Here is an 8,151-nt window from a genome sequence, read left to right as displayed (position 1 = left end):
AACCCAGGCCTCCCGCATTGGAGGCAGACGCTTTAACCTCTGAGCCACCAAAGAAGCCTGAAATACACAAAACTCCACATTAAAAAAAAAAATGTGATAAAGGCAAGTAATAGGTGCAGCTCTATCCAAGCACTCTGGTTACTAAAACTTAAATAAACTCATACAAATATCACCTGAAAAACTATAAAGAGTGGATTTTAATAGATTTCAGCTATCGAAAAATGTACCAGAACCATGTCACCTCACTCTCAGAAAAATAAGATGGAGTTCCAACACTCCTTGATGTAAATTCATACCACTGAAAAGTGACAGCTGAAACTTAATTCCACGATGATTGGTGACTATCACTGGCTCACAAATTCTTTCTGTAGCATGTACGCTCTTACACTGTGTGTGGGAGCTACCTACCAAACACACACACACACTCAGATCCCTGCTGTTTCATCCTTTTGGAAATGCTGTAACTACCATTGGTTCAAGATCCCCAAATTTTAAATGATTATATTTATTGAGCACCTTCCAAGTGACAAACATTCTTGAGTTACATAAGTTATGTTTGATATTCCCAAGAATCTGTATGGTGGTAACACTTATTTTCATTTTAAAAATATGGAAACAAGGGCACAAAATGAATAGCTTTGCCAAGATAACACATTTTCAATTTGAACCCACATAAATGATACTGATTATACCTGAAGTGGAAAATGAGTCACCTGCATTATACGCTTGCACTTCCAAAGCTGTCTGATTATGAGCCTACCCCAAATTTCTGAGGACAAAAGCATCTTCCAAGAATCAGACTGAGAGTCCCAGTACTCTTGACTTGGACTTGATCTGTGAATGTCTGATCCTATCCCACTCCGAATCCTTGACCCAGATTATCAGTATTCCCCATCCTGTCTCTTTGTTGGATTGGCACCCTGTTCACCTGCTGAATCAGGGTCTAGTAGAGTCCCTGTCATATAGTAGGTACTTGATAAATATTTATTCAATGACTCAAATAAATGAGTGCTATATGGCTAAACCCAACTATGTTGATGAGGGAGGGGCTGTAGAAGGAAAATGTTATCCCAATTCTGTATGTTATTCTTTGAAACTCAAACTAATTTTCATACTCTGTGAAGTCCTTCCTTAGCTACCAAGCAGTGTCACTCAGAATTCCCTCTGTTCCTTGTACACTCTTATACCATTATGATGCTAAGTTGCTTCAGTTGTGTCCAACTGTGTGTGACCCCATGGACTGTAGTCCACCAGGCTCCTCTGTCCATGGGATTTCCCAGGCAAGCATACTGGAATGGGTTGCCATTTCCTTCTCCAGGGGATCTTCCCAACCCAGGGATCAAACCCAGGTCTCTTACATCTACCTGCATTGGCACGTGGGTTCTAGGGGCCAGGCACTAGCCCCTCCTGGGAAACCTGTCATACTATTATAGTGTTCACCATTCTCTGTCTCTCACTATACAGCAGGGTAGGATGCTCAACTACTGAATATTCATTGGAAAGACTAATGCTCAAGCTGAAGCTCCAACACTTTGGCCACCTGATGTGAAGAGCCAATTCATTGGGAAAGAACCTGATGCTGGAAAAGATAAAAGGCAAGAAGAGAAGGGGAAGACAGAGGACAAGATGGTTGGATGGCATCACTGACTCAATGGACATAAGTTTGAGCAAGCTCCAGGAGATGGTGAGGAACAGGGAAGCCTACCGTGCTGCAGTCCATGGGATCACAAAGAGTAGGACACAACTAGGGTTTTTTGGAAAAAAGTTTTTTGTAGTCAAATATTTTTCGTAGTCAAAATATTTTGTAGTCTTACTAAGTAGGACACAACTGAACAACAATAACTACTGTTAAATGAATGGAAAATGATGATAGAAAGGGCTGTATTTCATCAGAGGCAGCAGGAATTGGTGAATTATCCAAGAGATGGAATAAGCTCAGACCAGAGGGAGTCTAGGGAGCCATCTGGAACCTTAAGAATTAGGAAGTTTTTATAAAGCAGAGGACATTGATGTCAAATTTAGCACTGAAGACTAAGAGACTGAGCATTAAGAAAAGAAAGAACAGGGGAGCAAGAACCATGCCTCACATATTCAGCTTTTAATTTCCAGGACTCAGCTCTGAATCAAATACATGTTAGCCACTCATGAAATGTTTACTAAATAACTACCAAGTGAGTGCAGGGGACGACAGAGGATGAGATGGTTGGATGGCATCACCGACTCGATGGACATGAGTTTGAGTAAACTCCAGGAGTTAGTGATGGACAGGGAGGCATGGCACGCTGCAGTCTGTGAGGTCTCAAAGAGTCGGACATGACTGAGGGACTGGAATGAATTGAACTGAACTGAACTGAGTGCCTGGTGACTGCTGTAGTATCAGTGTCAGTGGAATTTGCAATATCAGAATCAGTGGATAAATAAAGGGATAAAGCAAAGTATGTAGTCTCCCTCCTCCACTATGCCTAGAAAATCAATAAATATGTGTTGATTGACAGATTGGCATCTGCTTCTTTCTGAAGTGTGTATCGCTTAAAAATGACATTGACCAATTCTGAGCAATGATGTAGGCCATAGAGTTCCTAAGTAAAGGGGATAAGAAGTCAGATTTATGATTTAGTCTAGTGTTTCCCAAGCATGTGGAGAGTATGACATAAATAAGAAATTATATCTCTATATAATATATTAAAGCCAAAAGACAATGTTACTTACAGCTGGACACAGATAAAGTCCTAGTTCAGGAGATTAGACATCTCAGTCACTCCAATGGCTGAAGCAAATCTGTAAACTATTCTCATCATGCAAACTTGGATTTAGTAAAAAGTTGTGGGAACTGCCAATCTGTCAAACAGGGCTTTTTAAGTGTAAGATGTGGGAGACCTGGGTTCGATCCCTGGGTTGGGAAGATCCCCTGGAGAAGGGAAAGGCTACCCACTCCCGTATTCTGGCCTAGAGAATTCCATGGACTATACAGTCCTTGGGGTTGCAAAGAGTCGGACACGACTGAGCAACTTTCACATTCACATTCACATAAATATATTACAAAGTAAAAAAGAAAGTATTTTGCACGTATCTGCTATTATAGATTGCTAGGGAGCTATAATATTTGAACAGAACTGGATTGATTTTACTAGCTATCCAAGATTTAAAATTTTTCTTTATCCTTCTTTCATTTTATACTATGAAAACCATGTTCTCTAAAGTCTTATTGGCCCATCCTCTAGTTCCTATAGTCTCATTTAAACATCTTTGTTCTTTTGGTGGATGTTTTAAAAATTTTCCTTATAAAAAACTTCAAACAGATGCCAAAGCAGAGACAAAACACTATAATGAACCTCAATTGCCCACCTTCAAAAATTACTAATTCACAACCAATCTTCCTCTACCATTTTATTTCCTCCTGTTCAGACATTATGGCTTCTCAAGTAGCTCAGTAAAGAATCTGCCCGCAAAACAGGAAATGAGGGTTCAATCCCTGGGTCAGGAAAATGCCCTAGAGAAGGAAATGGCAACCCACTCCAATATTCTTGCCTGGGAAATCTCACAGAGGAGCCTGATGGGCTACAGTCTACGGGGTTGCAAAGAGTTGGACAGAATTTAGCTACAAAACAACAAAAACAAAAGACATATTAACTATAAATATTTCATTATACATCTCTAAAAGTTAGGAATTCTTTTTTAAATGACCATAATACCATTATCACATCTTTTAAAATATAATTAATGATAATTCATTAATATAATCAAATATATTCATTTTTTATAATTTGCTTGAATCAAGATCCTAACATAATCTAGACTTTGCAGTGTCACTGAAGTCTCTTAAGTCTATTCTTTTTTTATTTTTTCAGTTCTTTTTTAAAGGCAACTTTCTCCAAGACAATTTCTCCCCATAACCCAGAACATGCTGATTGCGTTCCTGTAGTGGGGTTTAACATATTCCTATGCTGTATTTCCAGGAAATGAGTAGTCACATGGAGAACTTGTTATGATGTAGTTGTTACTACTGTTGGTGTTTTACCTAACCTGATCATATTTTGGAATTCATACCTCATCAGCTAATTTTGCTACAAATACTTTCTACAGATTTGTGGCATTGCTATCCTATCTGCTTTTGGGCTTTTTTATTGTGAATTCAGGAAAATTTTAAAACTAGCTATTATCACTACTATATTCTAAAAATATTCCTTAAAACTGACTTTATTTTTTAAGTTTCAAGAGATATTGCCTTAGTATTTTTTGAGTTTGAAAATGTTAATGACAATTCTCTTATCTCAGATTTCTTCTAACTTAAGTGACATACAGATGCACATGAAAGAAAAACCATCATCAGGGATTCTTGGGGTTGACTTAAATCATTTTCATTATAATTTTACTTATATTTATATAACATAAAAAGGAATGAAATCCTTTGCATTTTGCTCCCATATAACTTTAAAAATAAAACAAATTTACAAAATAAATGGAAAGAAAAACTGTCAGGGTTTAAGATACTCAATAATGATTAATTACTCTCTCTCCCAAGGCAGGAACCAGTCCAGAGAAAGAGATAGATGGATGGAAATTGACACATCATTTTTCATACTAATAAAGCACTAAAAACCTGGCTCAGTATTAGGACAAGCATTCCCTGCTCAGTTCTTCCAAGTCTAAATCTCAGGATAACATACATGAAGAAAGTTAGGGTCTACTGAGCAGCCACAACCTATGATAAATCAATGCTTATTATCTTCCAACAAGGCAATTCACTCTACCTCTGTGGATAGAATGAGGGATGGAATAAGATGGCAGGAATGTTTCTTTAATGGGTACATGTCCACACAGAAATAAGGAAAGTGGAGAAATTTCCTCTCACTGAAATTACAAAACAACTGCCAATCAACTTAACCACATTAAGCTAACATGATATATAATGTTTTTCTAAAACTGAGTAAACTAGTAGAAAGTTCTATTTATCTACAGTATTCATATATTTCATTTCAAACCAATTACTACTGGTTTGATTACCATTGATTTAAGCATATTTTGATCATTGATTAATTTTCATAATTTCCCTTTTTTACTAGCAAACTCCTTTGGACAACCAATTGGTCATTTTATGTGACAAAGAACATAAACGCAATACCCATGTTTCTTAAATACAGCTTATGAAAATATCTTCACTGAATTGAAAACCATAAAGAAAGAATGTTGCAATAGTACAAAGATAGAATCTACCCATCACCCAACACATTCATATGCAAGATAAACATGGTATGGTACATATTCTTTTGTATTTGACATTATATAGTGTTATCCTGTGAAGATTCAATTCTCTCAATTCAAACAAAGGCAAAACTTTCACAGTAATTATTGTGATGTCAGTTGACTTTTACTTTGCTCCAACATAAATGAAAAGTCAACAGAAAATGAGTATCCAGATAATTTAAATATTTTATATAAATTATTTTACATCATTGAATATAAAATCTAAACATTCTCCTTATATTGTGGATAACCAACGTTAGGTTGTCAAGGTTCCAGGTATCTGTAAATGTTATTTTCAGAAATACTGAGCAGAGAAGAGAGCACACAAATATCTGAGGTTAAATACATGGATGATAAAGTGTGGCAGTATAGTAAGTGGTAAAACTCAAACAGTTCCAGAGAAAACTAAGTATTCACATACCACCAGAGGCGAACATGTCTAAAATGAGAGTAAACGTCTCCCTCTTCTCATCTCTTTCAATAATGGTCTACTACGGAATGGGGATTGTTAGGTACTAGAAGGAAGGCTAAAGAGAATAAAGATAGGGACATGTACACAATCCACTGCAGAGTTATTGAATCAGCCCGGTGACATTGCACAGTTCAGTCTGATCATGAGACGAGAAGTTTGCTCTTTCTTTCAGAGGACGAATGGTTCTCTTTTTGTCTGTAGATCACTGTGTGATTCTAAGGGACCACTGCTAAGTATCATGATGGCAGGAACATAGATTGTCTTCACAAATGTTCCAGATCAGAATTCAGAACTTAACTGCATCTCCTGTCTCTCATTTCCTCCATTAAGAGATTGCTTGACAAAGTAAGTTAGGACTGCAAGAGTGGTCCTTTGCCATTTTGTGGTAAATTCTCTGTCCTTCTGTTAACAAAACTGCCAGTCTTTCAAATATTAAAATGGTCAATCCAAATGTCTGATTTGCTAACCAGGTGATACAGGCACAAAAGAAAGAGAATTTTGTATACAAGCTGGTAAGAAGGGCCACATGTTTGTATGAGAGGATGAAAAAGCTACAGAATTAATCCTAAATGTTACAACTTCATGCTTCTGAACTTCTTATTCCTGTATTCTACATTTAATCAACACTGTCACATTTTATCCAAGATAATGAAATATCCCAAGTAAATGTAATCCCCAACATGCCATTAAGCTAATTTCAAAAATATTTGTGAAATCAAGTACTTGGAACTAGTAGCCAGATAGACCTCACAGCCACTTAGAAACTGGATAGATGTCCTCATTTTAAAAAAACTTAAAAATCATATAGGTACAATGATATTATTAGAACTACTGTTCAGCTTCATGTGGATAAAATAGGTTTCTGTGGATTGGCCTGTGCACCTAACCACCATTTATAACAAGGAGGTGGCAAAGGATAAACACTGATTATATAAATTCAAATGTTCACAGCTGGACTGAACTCAATTTCAACACATTCAAAGAGGTTATCGGTGACTACGAGTTCTGAAGCTTAAATTAAAGTTGCCATCTGAGAATTAAACCTACAGAAAGAAACTACAAATAATGAATTAATGCTCAGTAGAAATAACACACTCCAAGAGGTATATACCTGATTCTATTTGGGCACTTTCAAGTGTATGCAAAATAACTACTGTACAAAGCCAGGAAAACATGTCTGAAAACAAAAGAATGCTCTACCCTGGATATGGGTATTGTGTAACTGCCCTCAAAAACAGAAAGTAAAGTCTTAAAAGGTGGGGTGGAGAATCATGTCAGGTCCTGGCAAGTTTTTTGTAAAACTCAGCCAATGGAAAAGAAATACTGAGTGTGCAAGGCATGAATATCCTGGGCACTAAAAAAACTGACTTCAAACATTCATTTACTCCACAAATACCTCTTGAGTGTGTATGATGTGCTCAATGAAGTTTTAGGCAACAGAGACATTCTAGTGATGAAATCAGACCAAAATTACATTCTAGGCAATCAGAAAGAAAACAAACAAAAAAGCAATAAGATATTTGGCTATGTTGGATGATGATCCATTCTACTGAAAAAAAAAAAAAAGAGAAAAGAAGGAGACTAACAAAGAAGTTCAGTTCAGTTCAGTCGCTCAGTCGTGTCCGACTCTTTGCGACCCCATGAATTGCAGCACACCAGGCCTCCCTGTCCATCACCAACTCCCGGAGGTGACTCAGACTCACGTCCATCGAGTCAGTGATACCATCCAGCCATCTTATCCTCTGTCGTCCCCTTCTCCTCCTGCCCCCAATCCCTCCCAGCATCAGAGTCTTTTCCAATGAGTCAACACTTCACATGAGGTGGCCAAAGTACTGGAGTTTCAGCTTTAGCATCATTCCTTCCAAAGAAATCCCAGGTCTGATCTCCTTCACAATGGACTGGTTGGATCTCCTTGCAGTCCAAGGGACTCTCAAGAGTCTTCTCCAACACCACAGTTCAAAAGCATCAATTCTTCGGTGCCCAGCTTTCTTCACAGTCCAACTCTCACATCCATACATGACCACTGGAAAAACCATAGCCTTGACTAGATGGACCTTTGTTGGCAAAGTAATGTCTCTGCTTTTGAATATGCTATCTAGGTTGGTCATAAGTTTTCCTAGGTTGGTCATTACTTCCAAGGAGTAAGCGTCTTTTAATTTCATGGCTGTAGTCACCATCTGCAGTGAGTTTGGAGCCCAAAAAATTAAAGTCTGACACTGTTTCCACTGTTTCCCCATCTATTTCCCATGAAGTGATGGGACCGGATGCCATGATCTTCGTTTTCTGAATGTTGAGCTTTAAGCCAACTTTTTCACTCTCCACTTTCACTTTCATCAAGAGGCTTTTTAGTTCCTCTTCAGTTTCTGCCATAAGGGTGGTGTCATCTATGTATCTGAGGTTCTTGATATTTCTCCCGGCAATCTTGATTCCAGCTT

The 8,151-nt window shown here is 37.7% G+C and overlaps 1 protein-coding gene across 1 annotated transcript in view; it reads right to left on the bottom strand.

The window, feature by feature from the left end:
- Positions 1-5,882, bottom strand: part of LOC104996150 (cAMP-specific 3',5'-cyclic phosphodiesterase 4B-like) — a 268,302-nt gene extending 262,420 nt beyond the window's left edge. Inside the window, exon 1 of the mRNA XM_010850270.1 lies at positions 5,666-5,882. The gene's annotated coding sequence lies outside the window, so the exon portion shown is untranslated. The remainder of the gene's footprint in view (positions 1-5,665) is intronic.
- Positions 5,883-8,151: the final 2,269 nt, after the last annotated feature.

The sequence above is a fragment of the Bison bison genome, unplaced genomic scaffold (genome assembly GCF_000754665.1).
Source record: "Bison bison bison isolate TAMUID 2011002044 unplaced genomic scaffold, Bison_UMD1.0 scf7180017864290, whole genome shotgun sequence".
NCBI lineage: Eukaryota > Metazoa > Chordata > Mammalia > Artiodactyla > Bovidae > Bison > Bison bison.
This window is presented reverse-complemented; position numbering and strand designations above follow the sequence as displayed.